This window comes from Cibotium barometz, chromosome 57 (assembly GCF_041138505.1).
Source record: "Cibotium barometz isolate CiBa-2024 chromosome 57, ASM4113850v1, whole genome shotgun sequence".
NCBI classification, from domain to species: Eukaryota; Viridiplantae; Streptophyta; class Polypodiopsida; order Cyatheales; family Cibotiaceae; genus Cibotium; species Cibotium barometz.
Window position 1 is genome coordinate 38,212,840 of NC_141102.1, and position 23,127 is coordinate 38,235,966.

At 39.3% G+C, this 23,127-nt stretch overlaps 1 pseudogene; it reads left to right on the forward strand.

Moving 5' to 3' along the window:
- Positions 1 to 19,413: 19,413 nt before the first annotated feature.
- The window catches only part of LOC147606726 (G-type lectin S-receptor-like serine/threonine-protein kinase At1g34300), a 67,800-nt pseudogene continuing 64,086 nt past the window's right edge, over positions 19,414 to 23,127 (forward strand).

Genomic DNA, 23,127 nt, shown 5'->3' on the forward strand with positions numbered 1-23,127 from the left:
GACTTTGAAAGTGTGATGAGATAAAAGCCAAGTCTAAGTGGCATGCAGGTGGAGATCCCACTTACACATGGCGGAATCATCCTCTTCCATGTAGGCATTCTAGAAGAATCTTTCCCAATTATGCACCTACACACACTCTTCCACATGCCTTCCACAATCCCCAACTTGTAGCCTTATGGTGAATACTATATTAATAATACAATTAAAATCCATGTGAGCATGAAGACCCACTTTTATTTTCCACATCACTAGCCTATCTACCATACCAAAGTATTTATCAAGCATACTTGTGGCATTTACAATGTGAGCATGAAGACCCACTTTTATTTTCCACATCACTAGCCTATCTACCATACCAAAGTATTTATCAAGCATACTTGTGGCATTTACAATGTGTGCATCCTAAATCAAGTAAAACCATTATATTTGAAGATAGAATGATGTTATCAGGGTAGCTGCCAAGCCACCGCATCCCCATGCCGTTATTCCATTGTGGGCGCGTAATCTTCTTGGACAAGCTTCCACCTTATTACCATTGAGAAACCATCAAAATATGTCCAAAATTAAAAATGAAAGATATCAATTTTTCATGTCACACTACCATACACTATGATCTATGCCTATAATAGTACTATGAACATCCATGAATTTTACCACTTCACACTTGGTATACTAACAAATAAGAGGCTTCAAAGCTTACCCATTTATTTTCCCTCGACTTGTTATGAGTAGCCAAGTATGGTGTCCCGAAGAAGTTCTCAAAGTGGTGTAGCTCAGGTGAATGTTTGTTGCGATATTGAGCTCAACTAGTGCTACGATGGAGATTGATAACCTCCCTGGGTGATAGATTCTACATCTACACCACTGGCATGGTTGGTGAGATTATGGGTGATATGCGGCCAGTGGGATGACAGGTTGTTTGATAGCCATTTTGGATTACTAGAGACTAGCATAGTTATAGCGCCAGCTCATTTACTCGGGTTCACATTATGGACTGACCCTTATATGTTGTAGTAGTTGAGTACTAACCCATATATTGTGTACTCTTATCTTTATGTTATCTTATCTTATCCATCTCTCTCTTGTGTCTTGCTCTCTCTTGTGTGTGTGTGTGTTTGCTTGCTAGCTTTTGAAGTTCTCCCTCTCCCCCACATTGTCTTTATGGTATCAGAGCATGGTCCGTGTGGGAGCTATGGAGGTAAGCAAGAGGCAAGAACAATCAAGGATAGAAGCGAAACTACATGGGTAAGAGCACCATCATCTCTTTCTTCTTCTTGGTTTAGGTACAACACCCCCTCAGTACCTCTGGGAGCTACACATCTCCGATTGAGGAGTTGTCTTCATGGGAGAGGAGCTACAAAGGTAGGTATATTGTCTTATTGGACGTTGTTTTTTCAGTCATATTTTTCGGGCATAGTACGGGCCTTATTTTATCACTGCAAGGTATTTTCAGTAGTTTTCTAGAAGTTCTAGTAGAGAACTATTTTTGGTCAAAATCTGGTTATTCCAATTGCACAATAGTGCATTTTGAAAGTGTAGACAGGGTTTGCACATGTATTGTTGATATTGGGTGCATGTACATGTACTCTGGTCACATTTGGTGACACAAAGGCTATGCTGAAGTACCGCTCTACTGCTGTGCAAGCAGTTACATGAGATACTACCGCTGAAGTATCGCTGCTACTGCAGTTACAGGAGATACTACCGTAGGAAAATATGTCTAACAAAATTAATCAGATTGTGAAGCTAGATAAGAATAACTTCCATTCTTGGAAGTTCAGAATGACCAATTTCCTAATGGGTAAAGGATTTTGGGATTATGTAGAAGGAGACAATGAGGAGCCTCCAGAGTTATCTGAGGAGAATGCCACTCCTGTAGATATAAAGACATTCAAGGATTGGAATCAAGGTGCAAGGAAAGTCATGTACTAGCTTTTAATTAGTGTTATAGACAGTATGATAGGACACATACAGGATGCAAACACTCCAGCAATTGCATAGCAGAATCTGGTTCAGATGTTCCAGAATAACACAAAGGCAAGGAAGTTGTTGCAGTTAAAGCAAGAGTTGCATACCATGAAAAATAAAAGCATGTCCACCAATAAATATGCCTTAAAGATCAAGGGAATTGTTGAATCCCTTGGGTCTATCAATGTATCAGTGGTGGAGGATGATGATTTGGTGAGTGTCTGTTTGAATGGGCTTGGCAAAGAGTTCAAGCCATTCAAGGCTTCCATTTTGCAGTTCGGGAGAATATTCCCAACTTTCGGGACTTGATATCTATGTTGATCATAGAAGAAAAGGCTTTAGGTGAGTATTCTTCTTCATAAAGCAAGAACACATTGGAACAAGCCTTCTACTCTAGTTCATGTAGAGGCAGAGGTAGAGGCCGTGGTCGAGGCCAAGGTGGTGGCCGCCAAGGAAATTAGAATTCTGGACAATAACAATCCAATGATTCACAACAGCAATCATAGACAGCTGGAAGAGGCCAGTCTAGAGGCACGGGGAGCCAAAGAGGCCGAGGTGGTTGGCAAAGGAATCAAAATGCAAAAAAATAGAGTGCTATTATTGTGGCAAACCAGGACACATGGCAAAGGATTTCTACAAAAAGTAGAATGACATTAAAAGTGGGAAGTTGCAGAGCAAGGCAACTATGCATCATCTAGCAAACATGGAGGTGATGATAGAAGTGAGCCGCTGTTTGTGATAGCACATGCTTAGTTCCATAATAGGGGATGTGTCAAGATCTCAAAATATATGGTATGTGGATTCTGGCACCTCTAATCTCATGACCAGTCATGCTGAGTGGTTTAGAGATATGCTGAAAATGGAAAAATCAGGTTATATAGAAACAGGTGATGATACTGCGCATCTCATTGCGCATGTTGTAAAGTGTCATTGTCTATGCAGGATGGCAAAATGAAATACTTAGTTGATATACTTCATGTTCTAAATATTACAAAGAACTTGGTTTCAATTGGACAGATGGTTGAGCAGGGTCTGCAAGTGAGGTTTGATCCTCAAAGATGTTTTGTGGAAGACTTTAAAAAAAAGTGTCACTTGGTTGCAAAGGGCAACAGAAATGACAGGATGTTTACTTTGGATGTGAACATGCTTGAGATAAAGGCAGCCATGTTTGTGCATGGAATAGGTGTCATTGTAGATATTGACATATGGCACAAGTTCATTGGTCATGTGAATGTACAGCGACTAAAGTCTATGCACACCCAAAATATTATTGCAGGTTTGCCAAAGTTTAAGGTTGACGGTATGCATAAGGTATGTAAAGCGTGCCAACTTGGTAAATAGGCCAAACATGCTTTCTTACATGAAAAGCATGTTAGGTCCATTGGATGTCATACATTCAGATATATAGGGACTGACCAAGAGTGCAACAATTGCAGGTTGTAGGTACTATGTTACATTCATTGATGACCACACTAGGAAAGTGTGGGTTTATTTCATGAAGGAGAAAAGTGAGGTGTTTGCTCACTTTCAGAGATTTAAAGCCTTGGTCGTGAAGGAAAAAGACATGCAAATAAAATGCCTAAGATTAGATGGTGGGGGAGAATATTTCTCTAATGAGTTTAGTAATTTCTTGAGAAAGTAGGGACTCAAGAGGCAGTTTACGTGCAGGTACGCTCCAAAAAAGAATGGTGTTGCAGAAAGGAAAAAAAGGCACATCGCAGAAGTGGCACGTGCCTTGATGGCTAAAAATAATATGCCATATTACTTTTGGGCATAACAAGTAGCAACTTGCATCTATTAGTGTTTCAGTAGATGATGAATGATAAGGTGGAAGTCTGTCTACGTGGTCTCGGGCCACAATACAAGGCGTTCAAGACGTCTATTTAGACTCGGAAAAACATTCCCAATTTCACAGATTTGGTGTCTATGTTGATTATAGAAGAGAAGAGCTTGGGTGAAGACCAACAGTCTTCACAAAACAAAAACAGTTCAGAGCAACATGCCTTCTACACAAGTTCAGGAAGAGGACGAGGTAGAGGAGGCCGTGGATGCGGTCAAGGAGGTTGCCAAACAGGTAATCAAAATTATGGCCAGCAGCAGCAGCAGCAGCAACAACAGTCCCAGAATTCACAACAACAACAACACGCAGGTGTGGAAGAGGCCAATTCAGAGGCAGGGGGAGTCAAAGAGGTCGTGGAAATTGGCAAAGGCAGTATAATGATACACGTGGATGCTTTTATTATGGTAAGCCTGGACATGTGCAAGCAGATTGTTATAAGAAGCAGGCTAACATGCAAAATGGAAAATTGCAGCAAAACAACTATGCATCCTCGAGTAGAAACAATGAGGATAATGAAAGGTTATTTATTATGCAGCATGTCGTTAATGCCATGTCTGAAAATGTTGAAGCAGCACATAAAGATGATGTATGGTACGTTGATTTAGGTGCTTGGAACCACATGACAAGTCATGGGGAGTGGTTCAAGGAGATGAAAAACCTTGAAAGACCAGGTTTTGTGGAAACAAGGGATGACACTGCTCATCCAATTGTCCATGTTGGGGAGATGTGCACGATGGCAAAGTGAAGTACCTTGCAGATGTACTTCATGTTTCGAACATAACAAAGAATCTAGTTTCAGTTGGCCAGATGATTGAGTAGGGTTTGCAGGTTCGGTTTAATCTTGATGGTTGTTATGTTGAAGACTTTAAAGACAAGTACAGGTTGGTTGCAAAAGAAAATAGAGTGGGCAGAATGTTTACATTGAATGTAAACATGCCTGAAGTGAGTGCTGCGATGTTTGCAAATGGTTCAGGAATTGTTATAGACACAGACATTTGGCATAAAAGAATTGGACATGTGAATGTGCAGAGAATGAAGTCTATGCAGACTAAAGGAATTATGACAGGGCTGCCAAAGTTTAAAGTTGAAGGTATGCATAAAATATGTGAAGCATGCCAATTTGGAAAGCAAACAAAGCATGTTTTTCCACGTGACAGAAATGTGAGCAGAAATGTACTAGATGTTGTGCATTCAGATGTATGGGGTGTTGAGATATCGAGCTCATCTAGTGAGGCGGTGGACACTGATGACCCGCCTGGGGGATAGGCTCCACACTTACACCACTGGCATGGTTGGTGACATCATGGGTGATATGCGGCCAGTGGGATGAGAGGCTGTGTGACAGCCATTCTAGAGACTGGCATAGTTATAGTGCCAGCTCATTTAGTTGGGTTCACACTATAGAGAACCCTTGTATGTATTGGTTGAGTACCTTTCATATTATGTGCACTCTTATCTTGTATATGGTGTGTTGACTGTTGAGTGAAGAAGAAGAAGATTTATAGCCTCTCACCTTGTGTGTTCTCTATTAGGGTTTTGTGAGTGTGTGTATGCTTGCAAGAGCTCAAGCTCTCTTCCCCCCTGCATCTTTTCATGGTATCAGAGCCTGGTTTATGCTAAGGGCTGAGCTACAAGCAAGAGAACCACAAGAAGCAGTAAGAGGGTAAGAGCTTCGACTACTCTTCCCTATTTGTGTTGGTGACTACACCCTTGTTGGGAGCTCTATGGGAGGCACCGGCAAACAATCTCTGATTGACGAGCTTTCTTCGTGGGAGTGAAGCTATAGGGCAACTATACTGTCAGAATTTTTTGGACTGAAAATGCGTTTTGGGCGCGTTTGGACCTCCACTTTTCAGAAAGCAGGCGAATTCAAGCATTGCGGGTAAGTCTTCGATTCTTTGCAGAACTCTGTTTTAAGAACTGTAGGAAGACTGATTGGCTGTGCAAACACTGTGGGTGCTACAAAGAGGTCAACAGTTGCCATTGGGTGTATGTATACACATTGAGGTCACTAGTTGCCATTGGGTGTATGTATACACATTGAGGTCACTAGTTGCGACATTTGAGTGTACTACAGTACCGCTGTAGAAAATACAACAGTTTGTGCAGGACAAACCAGAGTGTGGTTTCTGGTAAAATTGTGTGTCTAGCAAGATGTCAAATGATGGCATAACCCAGATTATGGCTGAGAATCTTGATAAGAATAACTTCCATGCTTGGAGGTTCAGGTTGACGAATTTCCTGATGGGAAAGGGCTATTGGGACTACATAGAAGGTGAGCATGAAGAGGCACCAGAGATACCGGACATAAATCGACTGCTGCTGCAGATGTGAAAGAGTTTAAAGACTGGAACCAAGGAGCCAGGAAAGTTATGTATTGGCTCTCCATTAGTATACATGACACCATGATTGGGCACATTCAGGATGCCAAGTCCCCCAAGGAGGCGTGGGACACCTTGGTAAAGCTCTATGAAACAAATACCAAGGCATGTAAGATACAGTTGAAGAATGAACATCATATTGTGGAGAAAAAGAGCATGTCTGTGAATGACTATGCGTTGAAGATAAAGGGTATTGTGGAATCCCTTGCATCTATTGGTGTGTCACTAGATGATGATGATAAGGTGGAAGTCTATCTACGTGGTCTCGGGCCACAATACAAGGCGTTCAAGACGTCTATTTAGACTCGGGAAAACATTCCCAATTTTACAGATTTGGTGTCTAAGCTGATTATAGAAGAGAAGAGCTTGGGTGAAGACCAACAGTCTTCACAAAACAAAAATAGTTCAGAGCAACAGGCCTTCTACACAAGTTCAGGAAGAGGACGAGGTAGAGGAGGCCGTGGACATGGTCAAGGAGGTGGCCGAACAGGTAATCAGAATTATGGCCAGCAGCAGCAACAACAATAGTCCCAGAATTCACAACGACAACAACAACAACACGCAGGTGGAAGAGGCCAATTCAGAGGCAAGGGGAGTCAAAGAGGCCGTGGAAATTGGCAAAGGCAGTATAACGATGCACATGGATGCTTTTATTGTGGTAAGCCTGGACATAAGCAGGCAGAGTGTTATAAGAAGTAGGCCGACATGCAAAATGAAAAATTACAGCAAAACAACTATGCATCCTCAAGCGAAAACAATGAGGATAATGAAAGGTTGTTTGTTATGCAGCATGTCATGAATGCCATGACTGAAAATGTTGAAGCAGCACAAAAAGATGATGTATGGTATGTTGATTCAGGTGCTTCGAACCACATGACAAGTCATGGGGAGTGGTTCAAGGAGATAAAAAATTCGGAAAGACCAGGTTTTGTGGAAACAGGGGATGACACTGCTCATCCAATTGCCCATGTTGGAGATGTGCCATTATCTATGCAGGATGGCAAAGTGAAGTACCTTGCAGATGTACTTCATGTACCGAACATAAGAAAGAATCTGGTTTCAGTTGGCCAGATGATTGAGTAGGGTTTGTAGGTTCGGTTTAACCCTGATGGTTGTTATGTTGAAGACTTTAAAGACAAGTGCAGGTTCGTTGCAAAAGGCAACAGAGTGGGCAGAATGTTTACGTTGAATGTAAACATACCTGAAGTGAGTGCTGCCATGTTTGCAAATGGTTCAGGAATTGTTGCAGACACAAACATTTGGCATAAAAGAATTAGACATGTGAATGTGCAGAGATTGAAGTCTATGCAGACTAAAGGAATTGTGACAGGGCTGCCAAAATTTAAAGTGGAAGGTATGCAAAAAATATGTGAAGCATGCCAATTTGGGAAGCAAACAAAGCATGTGTTTCCACGTAATAGATATGTGAGCAAAAATGCACTAGATGTTGTGCATTCAGATGTATGGGGTCCTACGAAGACCATATCTATGGGAGGCTGCAGGTATTATGTGACGTTTATTGATGACCACACAAGGAAAGTGTAGGTATATTTCATGAAGTTGAAGAGTGAGGTGTTTACTCACTTTCAGAATTTCAGAGTTATGGTTGAAAAGCAAACATGAAATTAGTAAAGTGCCTAAGGTCAGATGGAGGGGGAGAGTACTTCTCCAATGAGTTCTCTGAATTTTTGAAGAAGAATGGTATTCGGAGACAGTTCATATGTAGATACACTCCGCAGGCAAAATGGAGTTGCTGAGCAGAAAAACAGGCACATTGCTGAGATTGCGCGAGTATTGATGGAAGAGAAGAATATGCCACATAGCTATTGGGCTAAGGCTGTTTCTACAACAGTTTACATCATGAACATGACACCAACTGTAACCATACATGATGTACCTCCAGAGGAGAGCTTTACTGGTAGAAAACCTGATTTGTCTCATCTGAAAGTTTTTGGATGCATTGCATATGTGCATGTGCCAGATGACCTGAGAACAAAGCTGGATCCAAAAGCTGAAAAATGTGTGTTGATTGGATATTCCCTTGAGCAAAAGGGATACAGGTGTTATAACCCTGCTACACGTGAGTTGAGGGTAAGCAGGGATGTTATTTTTGATGAGATGAGCAGCTGGTATGCTGCTGAAAAAGAAGCTATTGGGGCTGATGTGAGTGGAAGTGTGGTTGCACAGAATGCAGGTCAGCAATCACAGTCTTTGAGTGGACCAAGAGAGTCCTCATCTAGTGGGTCTGTTGATAGACCCTGGAGTGGCAGGTTGCGTCATAATACCAGCCCTGCAAATGTGATTAGTACATCATGTAAAGGAAAAGAGAAAGTGATTGAGCCCCTTGGTATGCTTGACATTTCTGTAGGGCATTCTCATGTTGATAGAGAGTCTAGCACTTGGCTCAGAGATGAGCCTTGATGAGGAGCTTGGGATCCCAGCTATGAGAACACCTGGTGTAAAGAAGGCTATGGAAGCTATGAATGAAAAGCTGCGAAGATCTGGGAGAGTGAAAAATCTTGTGCAGAGATTTACTTATGATGGTTATGTGGCACATCACTATGCATATATGGCAAAAGTTGTGCAGGTTGTTCATGCTCGTACGAAGCATATAGAGGTCCACTACCATTTCGTCAGAGAGAAGGTCTTGGCAGGAGATCTTGACCTTGTTTATGTCAGCACACAAAGGATCAAGTAGCTGACATCTTCACCAAAGCATTGGGTACAGAGAAGCTCTGCAGATTCAGGGCTTCGCTTGGTGTACATGTGATGGAGTTGAGCTCGAGGGGGAGTGTTGAGATATCGAGCTCATCTAGTGAGGCAGTGGACACTGTGATGACCCGCCTGGGGGATAGGCCCCACACTTACACCACTGGCATGGTTGGTGCGATCATGGGTGATATGCGGCCAGTGGGATGACAGGCTGTGTGACAGCCATTCTAGAGACTGGCATAGTTATAACGCCAACTCATTTAGTTGGGTTCACACTATAGAGAACCCTTGTATGTATTGGTTGAGTACCTTTCATATTATGTGCACTCTTATCTTGTATATGGTGTGTTGAGTGTTGAGTGAAGAAGAAGAAGATTTATAGCCTCTCACCTTGTGTGTTCTCTATTAGGGTTTTGTGAGTGTGTGTATGCTTGCAAGAGCTCAAGCTCTCTTCCCTCCTGCATCTTTTCATGGGGTCCTATGAAGACCATGTCTATGGGAGGCTACAGGTATTATGTGACATTTATTAATGACAACACAAGGAAAGTGTGGGTATACTTCATGAAGAAGAAGGGTAAGGTGTTCACTCATTTTCAGAATTTCAGAGTTATGGTTGAAAAGCAAACACGGAAATATTTAAAGTACCTAAGGTCATATGGAGAGGGAGAGTACTTCTCCAATGAGTTCTTTAAATTTTTGAAGAAGAATGGTATTCGGAGACAGTTTACATGCAGATACACTTCGTAGCAAAATGGAGTTACTGAGTGGAAAAATAGGCACATTGCTGAGATTGCACGAGCATTGATGGGAGAGAAGAATATGCCGCATAGCTATTGGGCTGAGGCTGTTTCTACAGCAGTTTACATTATGAACAGGACTCCAACTGCAGCCATACATGATGTAACTCTAGAGGAGAGGTTTACTGGGGCGAAAAACCTGATTTGTCTCATCTAAAAGTCTTTGGATGCATTGCATATGTGCATGTGCCAAATGAGCTGAGAAGAACTAAGCTGGATCCAAAAGCTGAAAAATGTGTGTTTATTGGGTATTCCCTTGAGCAAAAGAGATACAGGTGTTATAACCCTGCTATACGTGAGTTGAGGGTAAGTAGGGATGTTGTTTTTTATGAGATGAGCAGCTAGTATGCTGTTGAAAAAGAAGCTGTTGGGCTGATCTGAGTGGAAATGTGGTTGCACAGAATGCAAGTCAGCAATCACAGTCTTTGAGTGGACCAGCAGAGTCCTCATCTAGTGGTTCAGTTCATAGACCATGGAGTGGCAGGCTGCGTCATAATACCAGTCCTGTAAATGTGAGTAGTACATCACATAAAGGCAAAGAGAAAGTGGTTGAGCCCCTTAGTATGCCTGACATTTCTGCAGGGCATTCTCATGTTGATGGATAGTCTAGTGGCTCAGAGATGAGCCTTGATGAGGATCTTGGGATACCAACTATGAGAACACCTGGTGTAAAGAAGGCTATGGAAGCCATGAATGCAAAGCTGCGAAGATCTGGGAGAGTGAAGAATCATGTGCAAAGGTTTACCTAAGATGGTTATGTGGCACATCACTATGCATACATGGCAAAAGTTGTACAGGTTGTAGAGCCCACATGCATTGATGAGGTTGTTGGAAATGTGTGTTGGGAGAAAGCTATGGATGAGGAGATGGATGCACTATATGGAAATGAGACTTGGGATTTAGTGCAATTGCCTAAAGGCAAGAAAGCCTTTGGATGCAAGTGGGTGTACAAAGTAAAACATAACAGTGATGGAAGCATAAGCAGGTACAAGGCTAGATTGGTAGCCAAAGGATATGAACAAACATATGGCATTGATTATGAGGAAACTTTCAGCCCAGTTACTAAGATGGCAGCAAGATGGCAACAGTGAGAGTTTTGATAGCAATGGCTACGTCAAAGCAATGGTTTTTACATCAGATGGATGTAAAGAATGCATTCTTGCATCCTACATCCATATCACATCCATTCATCTAAATGAATCATTTTCATAATTCTCATAAATTGAATGATTCTAGAAAATTTTCCTTTTAAATAAATAAAAATACCCATATTTTAAAATATGCCAAAAAATTTTCTTTTAATATTAAAAATGTTTGTACCTAGAATATCGTGGGAATTCCTCTTTTTGCATCTAAATTTTTATGCATGAAAAAAAAATATAACAAAAATTCATCTTTTCTCTACTTAAACAATTATGCATAAATACTATAAAAGTATTTTCCATAAATATGACAAAAATCATTCTTTTAGCATAAAAATATCTTTGCCTATAATATGATGGAAATTCCTTTTTTTTGCTTTATTAAATTTATGCATAAAAATAAGATTTATCCGTTTTCCTAGAAAATTTTACCATAGCTTCGCTGCAGCTTCTAAGAATGTTTAATTTTCTAGATTTAAATGTGCATTCATAATTGAAATATGATAAGAACTCCTCTTTTAAACTAAAATTTATTTATGCATACATAACATAATTATAAGCATAATTACGATTAAATCTCTTGATTATTCTTAAATATCCATTCCTCATTTCCAAAAAATGTTAGCATAACCCTCTTTCAACTTAAAATGAATTAATATAATTTTTCTTAATCATAAATAAGTTTAACAAAATTAATCATTATTTTTAACTAGATTAAAATCATAAAAATACCTAATCTTTTTCTCTAGCTTGTCAAGCCTAGAGTTTTGTTTAAGATAATGAGTTTATCATTAAGAACCATCCTTGTAATAAGGATCTAACCATAAAGATGATTAATCTTTCAAAAAAGAGAGATTTACTAATAAAAATACTATAATTAAGCATAAAGATTAGTATTAAACCATTTAAACATTATAAATCATTAGAAAGCTTGATTTCGATAAAAACCATTTAATTGAAAGCTTCCCAAGCATTAGAGGGGTTGGGATCGGAGATAACCATTGAGAAAGATAGAAAAACCATTGGATTAAGGCTTACCTTTGATTTTGGCTTGATTCTTTAAAGAAAGAAGTGAAGCCCAGAAAGCAAGCTTTGGCAACCAAGTTGGGGAGGATAATCTCCAAGAGAGGATGGATAATTTTAAAGCTCCAAAGCTTCCTAAAGTAGAGGCAAAATATAGGGATAATAGAATTATACTAAAATGAAGATAATACTGGCATGTAATTACTCAAAGATGAAAATACAAAGGAATGAGGGTCTATTTATAGGTGAGAGAGGCCACTAACCAAGTCCAATTGGGTTCTGGAGGCTTCCAGCTTCAATTTGACCCAATTTGGACAAGTTTTGCAATAGTTTGGCTCCCTTTTTGATCCATTTTGAAAGACGAGAGTGGAGAAATAAAAAATATCTAATTTTTTTGAATTACAAATGCAAGGTAATGATAAAAAAAGGTGCCTCCTTCATGAGCCCTTTCCCTTCTTACTAAGGTGTCAGGATTTGATTTTTTTACTAATAAACCCAGTACTTAGTCAACTCTTCATCTTATGTGAGCATTTACTCATTTTTGGGAGATTTCGTTTTATTCTTTGTAATGTTGTCATCCCAACACTTGGGTTAATCCTATTGGCCCTTTGGAACCTTATTTGGACCTTAATCAAATTTTTTGAAAATGTGGACCCTTAGGCGAAGGTCTCTTATATACATTTTCAATTAATTTCTAATGCACATTGGAAAATTCTTTTTGAACTTTTGTTTCAGGGGAATTCATCTTAGATATTAGGAGAACTTTGTATCCAAAAATATATCAATTTTGTATTATCTCTCTCTAGGCCAAAAATAAGGAAAAATAATATTTTTTTGTATTCAAAAATAGGGGATGATTATAGAAACTGAAGGGGAGATTCTTACACATTTATATCTCCAAAGCGGGAGGGAGGAATCTTACATTCCCACACATGGTGCATTCAAGATTCGGTTTGTTCTTGAACTTGCATGTGTTGAATTTGTGATCCAACTTTCCACAATGATTGCATCTTGGCACAAGTAGCTTAGGAACTAGGACCTAAAGGAGATTGTGTTGTTTTGAAACCCTAAGTTCTACCAATTGACTTTTACAAACATGAAAAACATGATTTATTCAAGGAGTTATAGGCATTTTATGGGATTTTTGACAAAACAGCTTCAAATTTTAATGAAAATTTCAAGTTAGAGTTTTTTGTCAAATTTCTAATATAGCTTGTGTTTTGACATCATGAAAAATCCCCTTTATTTTTTGACTTTTAATCGACCTATGGTTGAAACAAGGTGTAGAAATGTTGTTTCTAGGTTCCCCAAAAAATTCCAAAGTTTTGGTGAGAAACAGGACACTAAAGTGTCCTCAGGACACTTTAGTGTCCAATTATAGAACTAGTGTTAAAGTTATTAAACAAGATTTCAAATATGTTAGCATACTCTTCCTTTCTTTCACAACTAGCAAGAAAGATAGCCTTAGCTTCATCATCATCAAGTACTTTACCAATGATAGCAAGTTGGTGATTGATACTTTTATACTTGTTGATGTGGCTTGTTAGATCAAGACTATTACCTAGGTTGAGTTGATATACTTGCATGAGTAAGTGAACTTTGGAGTGCTTTGCTTATGTACCAAATAGTTTGTTTAGCTCTTCCCATGCTTCCTTGGCCTTCTCAATCCCAATTATGTGATGAATTACGTCATCACCTAATGCAATTACTATGAGTCCCAAGGCTCTCTCATTTTTCTCATTCCATGTGGTTCCTAGGCTTGCTTGAGTGTCCCTCCCTTGAATTATTCCCCACATATTTTTTTCATGAGCGCATACATGATTTTTGACTACCGCGTGTGAAAACCCATACCACTAAACTTGACGATTTCATCTTAGGCCATGGTGAATAGGGGGTCTTACCAATGTCCACTTCTATGTGGTGGTACAACTGGCAGTGTCTACCCTTTACAATGGTTGGGCTCAATGAGACTTATGAATGAACCTACACCACTTTGCCTTAATGTAGAAGACAGTTACATACATGCCACATCCCTTACTAATTTGCAGGATGCCTCAACCTGGTGACACACCCATTAACGATGGGATGCACAACACATCAAGATATGTGGATGTAATAGTGAGTGCTTGACATGACAAGAATGTGATTTTGGTGGTGATTGCACATAGATATATGAGTGAACAGGTGCAAGGCTTATAAAAAATATCCTCCAAAGTGATTCAAGATACTTAGGCTCAACTTGAGATTAATACTTTAATCACTATGATTAAAGATTTTAATGAAAAACTCAAGTATACCTTGAATAGAGTAGTGATAGCTTGGATAGGGGTCTGATAGATCCTTGATTATGTGAAGCACATAGAACCAAACCTAAAACTCTTTTTGGGGCTTGTAGATCAAGTGGAGGTGTAGCTTTGACTTGGTGGAATTAGCCATAATCAACACGTGGAGCTCTCAGATGCCGACTGTGTCAAAGATTGTGCCTTCTACTACAGAGTTCATAGAATACTACACGAAGCGACCGGTTCAATGCAATTACCTCGGGGATTTTGTGTGCCCTTTAGTCAGCAACATTTTGAATCAAAAACATCTAAAAGAGGTGCAGAATAGCTCTCGAAATCGTCCAAGCTATGGTCAAGCTTCCATGGGAGCTTGAAAAGGATAAGATTGAGATTAAGTGGTAATTAATGGGGATTATAGCATATGGCTTCAGAGAGAAAGATGAGGTGATAAGTCAATATAGGGTAAAGCGGGAAAAATCCCACAAAATGGGAATTAGATTTTGAGCTTGTTTTGTCCATAACTTGAGCATGCTAACTCCAAATTTGTCGGCAAAAGTAGTTCTAGATTCTACTTTTCAAGATCTTTCCAACGATATGTCACATGGATAGGTTTTGACAAACTTTTAAATGAGTTTACCATGACCCCAACTTTTTTATGGGAATGGGATTTTTTCCATTTTATCCAATATTGAGTTTGATGTCATAGGATCTCATTGGCTCTGATATTATCAAGTTGAAATCAGGCTTATGGGCCTTGTGGATACATGAGAAAGGGGAGAGCTATGGTGGATGGAATGTGAAGGAAGCCATGGATTTGTGCATGGGGAAGAAGAGTGTGTCACTTAATCAACTTAAGGAGGCATAAACAAAATACCACTACTTGGATGAACCAAAACGAGTTATGTCCTTCATTAGCATATGGATCTTAATATAGCCAAAGGTTACAAATCATGTGGATTCAAATGGTGCCACCTCACCTCCATGATAAGGTCACTTACACACTCATAAGAGTGCGTACATACACTCAGGGGGAAAAACCTCCCAATCAATCTAGCAACACACACATAGAAGCAGCAAGCAAGTAGAGATAGATGGAAGCACAATACTCAAAGTAGATTGATTAGAGTGAGTAAAATACAAGTGAAGTGATATGATAAGGTCACTTACACACTCATAAGAGGGCATCGGGAGGAAAAACCTTCTAAAGAGGGAAAACTTACCTTGGCCATTATTAGCATATAAATACTACAAATCCCCCCTATAGTGATGATGTGAACATTTTTAGGGGTCATAAGGCTGATTAATCCCCAAATGTCAATGAGCCCAAAGCTTTGCGAAAAGATTTGAACTTCTCTCACGAGAGAGCCTTCATGAACATATCTACCACATTGTCATCTGTAGAGACATAAGCCAACTTAATCTCTCCTACAATGAGCATCTCCTTGATATAATGATAATGCACCTTCGTGAAAATATCTACCACATTGTCATTTGTAGAGACATAGGCTAATCTAATATCTCCTACAATGAGCCTCTCCCTCACATAATGATAATGCACCTCAATGCACTTTGTGCAAGCATGAAACATTAGGTTCCTTGCTAATGGTCTAATGCACTGATGATGGATGTGGGGGACTATTTCAAACACCAAGATCCGCTAAAAAGCAACTCAGCCATACACACTTTATAGTCATTTAAAATGTTTCCTTGCAGTCACCTTTATAGCTCGAAATGGCCACTATTAGTTGCTTCTTGTGCTGAGCCATGATATACATGAATCACAAAGGTGAAAGAAAAACCTGCTAGTGGACACTCACGTGTCATAATATCTAGCCCAGTCGAATCATTGAAAGCATATAGCTAAACATCACCCCCCTTAGCGTAAAATAAGACAAGGGCCCTGTAAGTATATGAATACTCACTTGGCAGCCTTCCAATGCTTAGTGTCGGGAATGTGCATAAACTTGCTCAATTGGGAGACTTTAAACTGAATGGTTGGCCTTATATTAAACTGCGAATAAAATGATTCAATTGCATCCTCGAGACTAAGCCTAGCAGATGTCTCTATTGGTGTACTAACATGATTACATTCTTTAATACCAAAGTGTGTAAGCAGCCTCTGTTTGTATTTTGACTGTAACATCAAAATAGCATCATCATGTTGTATAAATTGTAAGTCATAGCACCTGTGATAGTACTTTAACAACTAATCTCTCATACCTATCCAACCTGGAAAGCCAATGGCTTAGAGTACTAGATAGTACAGTGATGCCTCCATCACTCTAGCCATAAAATATACACCTGTCATCAACAAATCTGACCACATTAGGCCTTCCCTAACAATGGAAAATACTGAAAATAAGTTCTTTTTTATGCCTATCACACAAATAAGACTTCTAACGAGAGTGATTGTTCCACCATTTGCAGTAATGAGAACAACCTTACCAACTCCTTCTTTTACTTCATATAAGGAGTTCTTTATATATGGTACTATTCCTCCTTGTTGAGGAGAAGACTCAAGTGAGGAAAATAAATCATGTTGAGAAGTAATGTGCTTGTTTTAGCACCACTATCAAAGTACCAGACATATTGATATGTCACTGACATGAATGCATCATGGATAGAAGGATCATAACTGGAGTGCAAAATGGCCATCATCATGTGCATGGTTTGTTGACTCCTTCTTTTCATCACTTAGTGTGTTGATGCATGCCTAGCTTTTTCTTCTTCTCCTTGTCTCGATCCTTTTTCTACATTCATTGTTGTAATGGCCTGGCTTCCCCGATAGTAGTTATATTTATCTTTCTTCTTCTGCTTGTTACCTCCCTTCTCAATATCCTTTCTAGAAGACTGGGCTAGTTTGGCCTTTGGCTTATAGCCACCCTCCTCAGGGGGTTCACTATATGTAAACTCTCTATATCACGTGCGTTCAAGGTCTAATTTAAAAACCCCTTATATATAAATTTTTTATGAATAAAACACACCCTTTTTCTATTCAATTTGTAAATTCGCCCTTTAAATGGTACCCTTATGTATGTAAAAAATGTGTTAAAAAAGGATTTAAAAACTGGGTCCCTTTCTGTTATGTGCTACGCTTAAATATTTATCCCCCCCCCCCCCCCCCCCCCCGAGCCACCCTCAGAGAAAAGGCTTTGTCTTAACCTTTTTGACTGGCAATAAATGCCTAATCTTCCACATGCGTACTAGCTCGGTTTTACAGAGATTTCTCTTCTTACAAGAGCACTGTAACCAGCTAATAAAAAGTGAAGACATTAAGATTACCTTTTATCATGAGCTAGAGTGTAGATGCAAAACCCTGGTATGAATCCCTAGTAGAACTATGATACTAAAGAACTATCCGAATAGGCCTCATCAATATATTCTAGCTACTCCCTAAGTTCTAGGCACTGTTTGCACACCAAATGTTGTTGCTATTGTGTAGAAAACCCAAAATTGAACAAAAACATTGGATATTCTTGCAAAAACCTTATAGCATGAGACAATCAAAAGGGAAACTCAAGGAGAACATGACAAGGGGGTGAGAGCTAAGAGAACCTACTCTGATACCAATTGTTGGAGTGGAGATCAATGTAGCAACACACACATGGATGCAGCCAAGCAAGAAGAGATTGATGGAGGCATAATACTCAAAGTAGATTGATGAGAATGAGTAAAGTACAAGTGAAGTGACATGAGGAGGTCACTTGCATGCTCATAAGAGTACGTACATATGCTTAAGGAAAACAACCTTTTAAAGAGGCAAAAAGTGTCCCAGCCAAATATTAGCCTAGGTCCACACATCACTACCATATAAATGCTACAACACATAAGAACCCCGTGCACGTGATGCATTTGACATGTCACCTTATTTACAAAAACACTCAAAGAAGAAGGTGTCTTCACCTTGATCATTTTTTTCTTCAATGTAACTACATATGCATTGGTTTTATCACTAAAATTCTTAGCTTGTAGACATACAAAAATTCCATTGGTCTTGAAATATGAGCTCAATCAAAGCCATGAAAAATATAAGAAAGAATATCTTCATCTTTTTTAGAGAGAGAGAGAGAGAATATGGGTTCATTAAAGTTTTTGAAGAGAGAAATGTTAGTTAGTTCATCATCACATATATACAATAATAGGGACCCATAAAGTAGGAAGTTAGAGCCACTATCAAAACACCAATAATAAGAAGCAGTGAGAGCCACTACAAAGGTTCATTAATTAATTTTTGATAGAGCCACTACTGAAACATCAACAATAGCAATCAGTGATGAGAGCCAATACCAAAGGTTCATTAATTCATTTCAAATAGGTTCACAAAATAAAAGAAACTCCACTAGAGGGCTGTAGCACAAGTGTTAATGTCTTGGCCTGCCAACATGTGTCAAAGATTCTTAAAAAAACCTTACTCAATCAATGATAAGTTATGGATTTTTTTAAGAACTTAAGATTGTTCTCTCAAACAAACAAAAAGAATTTAAGATTGTTGATTCGATTTAAATTATCAAGCTTGAATTATTAGATTAACTTTACTCAAATGAAGAATCATTAAAAATTTTAGTTTACTTGATTTTCACAATAGATATTTTTGGTCTCCTTAGGAGGACTAACCGTTCACTTAAGTTCTTCTCTTTACTATCTATTCTTAAGGGAGGTTGGTTCCCTACACCTACGTGAAAGGATTTTCTAGTGCTTGAACCTCTCCTCTCGTGGTTCACCCTCACAGCTACACGAAACTTCCTTCTTCACTAAACAAAGGAAATGGAAGAGACCTTAGGTTTTGATAATAATTCTTTTGTCTAGACAAGGGATATTGTGCATTTTTGTATTCCTTTATATTTGGGTATAGACTAAATCATGCAAGCAATCCTTTTGAAAACTAATAAGTTTGTTTAAATTTCCCCTAGGTAGGCATGCATGCCATGCATGCTTCTCTTCCGAGGGCAAGGCCTAGGCTATTTAAAAGGATAGCAAAGCCTTGTAATCAAGTTTACTCTAATCCACCAACTTTTATGATAGGCAATTCCTCAACAGATACGTCCCATGTCGGTGGAGAAGGATGTACAAAGCCTTTATGTGGCAAGAGACTTTATATCATCATAGGTAACACGTGTTGAAATTTTCCAAGTTAGTATAATAGTGGTTACACCGTTTTCTGCTAGGTTATATTATCATGCAACACGTGTTTGAAATTTCCTTATAAGTTAGTATTTACACCGTTCAAGGGTTAATTTTTGATATATATTGGGGGGTTGTGTTTAGATATTGCTATCTTGGTTGCGAGCTTGGCAACTGTAGGAGCACTGTGGGCATTTAAAGGCCGTGGAAAGCAGCAGCATCACGAGTTCTTGAAAAGGGAGCTTGCTGCCTTGTCTCAAGCTCCCATGGAATTCTCTTACAATGAGTTGGTGGCGTCAACCAACTCCTTCAAAACAAAAGTAGGGACGGGAGGGTTTGGAACAGTGTACAAAGGTGTGCTTTCTAATGGTGATGAGGTTGCAGTAAAGGTATTAAAGCCTTCCAACAGTGGCGAACACAATGAAGGTCAGTTCCTAACTGAGGTGGCCACCATAGGCAACATCCATCATTTGAATCTAGTGAGGTTGGTGGGGTTTTGTTACAATCACACGGAGAGCAACACCTTAGTGTATGAGTATGTGGAGAATGGGTCTTTGGAGCAGTATCTGTTCTCAGACCATAGCTGCCAAGTGCAGCTAGACTGGGAAGAGCGCTTCAAAATTGCACTAGGAACAGCACGGGGACTAGCATATCTGCACGAGGAATGCAGGCAGTGCATCATCCATTGTGACATCAAGCCACACAACATTCTGTTGGATGCTCAGTTCAACCCAAAGATTTCTGATTTTGGCCCTAGCATTCCTGATGGAGAGGAACCTTAACAACGCAGCTAGCAGTGTTGACAATGCAAGGGGGACCCCAGGCTACATAGCACCAGAAGTAATACAAGGGCAGATCACAGCTAAGTGTGATGTATACAGCTTTGGGATGGTGTTGCTTGAGATGGTGGGTGGGAGGGCAAACTTGGACTTTACAGTGAAGTCATCTCAGCTGTATTTTCCAGATTGGGCGATAGGGCAAGCAGAGAAGAGCGATTACTCGGCGTTAGTAGACCAGCGCATTGCAAATGAAGCAGACATGGAAGAGGTGAAGAGAGCAGTTCAAGTGGCATTTTGGTGTATCCAAGATGATCCTGCTCACCGGCCCAAAATGAGCACAGTAGTCAAGTGCTTGGAGGGCACAACCCAGGTTGAATCTCCCTTAAATCTTTCTCCTGCTGATAGTACCCACTACTCTCTTAAGGAAGTCCCTCTATGGCACCTAGTCAATAATAATAAAAAATGGTCTCATCAAAATTGCCACTTCACCCAAGTATAAACTCCACTTATCTCCCACACTAGTACTACCATAGATGGGGAGGTAAGAGACCACTAATTCACAAGTGTATGAGGTAGTAGACCACTTCACAAGGGTATAAAATCAAGGATTCCGTGCTTTCAAAATAAGAAGTACCGTCTTGATGATGGTGTCCACACTCAGCCTGAAACTACCACTTGTGTGATTGAGGCATCCCCCTATGAGAAAGGTATAACTACCCAACCAACATCGGCAATATGTTGCCCGATGGTGCAAAGAAAGGGGTTGTTTAGACACATGCACTATTTTGTTGTAAAAAACATTACTGAGAAAAAGGGATTGTTAATTTATGACTCATTTTTTTAAAAACAATTCCAATATTCTTATTTCCATTTATTATTTTACCTTATGATTTGTGTGTAATTTCAAGCTTTGTGTTTAATCTATATAATTATTTTAATGAATTAACTATCATATATTAGCTTTACAATTTAGATTTTAAAGATATATAAAATCTAAGTATGCTTGGTATTTTATCTCAACGATTATGTAATCGATGATGTCTCTATTACCGATATTTGTTACCAAAGTTTTAAAGAGAGTGTGTTTTTTAGGCAGCAGGTCTTAGAGGGCTCGGTATATGCGTCGGTATTATATCGGTATCTATGTCGGTGTGTACATCAAAATTACATCGGTATTTGAAAAAATGTGAAGATACAATTTCAGTGCTTGCCTGAAAAATTGAATAACCCAATTACTTTCAATATCATCAAAGATGAAAGAGAGAAGTTCTAAGTAGGATTCTGAGAGAGGCATGGAATGTGGGTCTTCCACCACGAGTTATTTAAAAGCACTCTTGGACACATGTAAACAGAACCCATGAGAAGAATAATGTGTCTCCTCCACAAGTCATTTAAAAGCACTCTTGGCCACATGTAAACAGAAGCCGAGAGAAGAATAATGTGTACAGACATGAAATGCATGCTCAACTAGCGTTTATCTTTCAACGCTCAACTAGAATTGAAAGATAGATGGCCACTTTGACAAAATATGCTCATCCTTTGCAAGCTGATCATGAGACATGTAGATAGGAACTTCCTCTTTATCTCCATTAGGCCTATGCATTTAGAGCAACCTTGTATGGGACATAAATCTCTAGTGGATTCAATTTTCACATAACATGAGTGAGTAAATATTATAATAAAGTAATAGAGTAAATTCATGATTGTTCATCTTGTACAAGGTCCATAACTCTAAAGATATCATTTCTAATACTACCTCCATATCTTCTATATCTTCCAACATAGGATTCAAAGGTGGCTCATGAGTAGCATCTATATCAGAACTTAAGGATGTACTAGATGTAGATTTAGTTGATGATGATGAGGCAGTATCTTCATCTAGATCCACCAACAATAGTGGCATCATGAGCAGCTCTTTTATTTTTCTCCAAATCATTGAGGATAGAATTCTCTTCTTCTTCCATTTGTTCCAAAACATCTTTATCTTTTAATATTTGTTGCTTCGAGGTGCAACTTGTATTACATACCACCAATATGAGTTTGACGAATCTGATTAGAAGATTACCTATTATGCATACATCATATCATAGGAGTAATATTATTATTTCCAGCCACCTAACTTTTGGTGTATTAAAAAATATATATTACATATTCACATTGTTGTGGTGATCGTGCTGCTTGTATATTAAAGACGTACCACATGGCTTAGTGGATGAGGTTTATGTTAGCACAGGCATTATTTTCTAGTCCTAATGACCGCCCAATGTGAATTCTAAGGATTGGGGATAAAAGCCACTTTGTAAACCTAAAATGTATTCTTTTCATGTAAGCATGGTTTTGTGCTTTCAATAGAGCTTGGAATGTCATATCAAGACTAGGTGAAAGCTTAGATCTCTTCTCTTCTATGTTGTGTATCTCTTCTCTTTCTCTTGCCTATCTTCTTATCTATTAGCTTGCCTCGAAGCTTGTGTGAGTGTGGGTGTGAGTTGTTGCTTATGTGTGAGTGTGTGTGTGAGAGGTGTGTGTGAGAAGAGAGAATGAGAGGGTGTGAGGGAGAAGGAGGAGGAGCTCAATGGCTACACTTGAGGTGTGGAGATGGCATTATAGAGTTCAGTTGTTGCAAGAGCGTACATCCCTTGACACTACGACCACAAGGAATCCCTAAATCAGCAAAAGCAAGTAAGAGAAAAGTGAGAGTTGCTTCATTCTATTGCATTATGTTTCTGATGGCATGTTGAGTTCGGAAAGAGTTCGACTCCTCGAGGCTTGAGAGTGGAGTCCTAGAAAGGGGTTCGCCATGCCGGAGGTGTTGAGATGTCAAGGTCAACATGAGTTAACACTCACGAGGCGTTTGCATAACCATTTAACATCTACATCACGGGCAGGTTTGGTAGCTGGCATTGACATATCTTCACCAGAGATTCTACAGGTGGACTACACCAACTAGTCCACACTTATCCACTCCACTTAGCATGTTCACATTATGGACCGCTTTTATATACTCTAGCATGTGTGTTAGTCACTTTATCTCTTTTGTAGGCCTCTTTTGTTGTGTCAAGAAGAAGAAGAATTTTCAACCTCT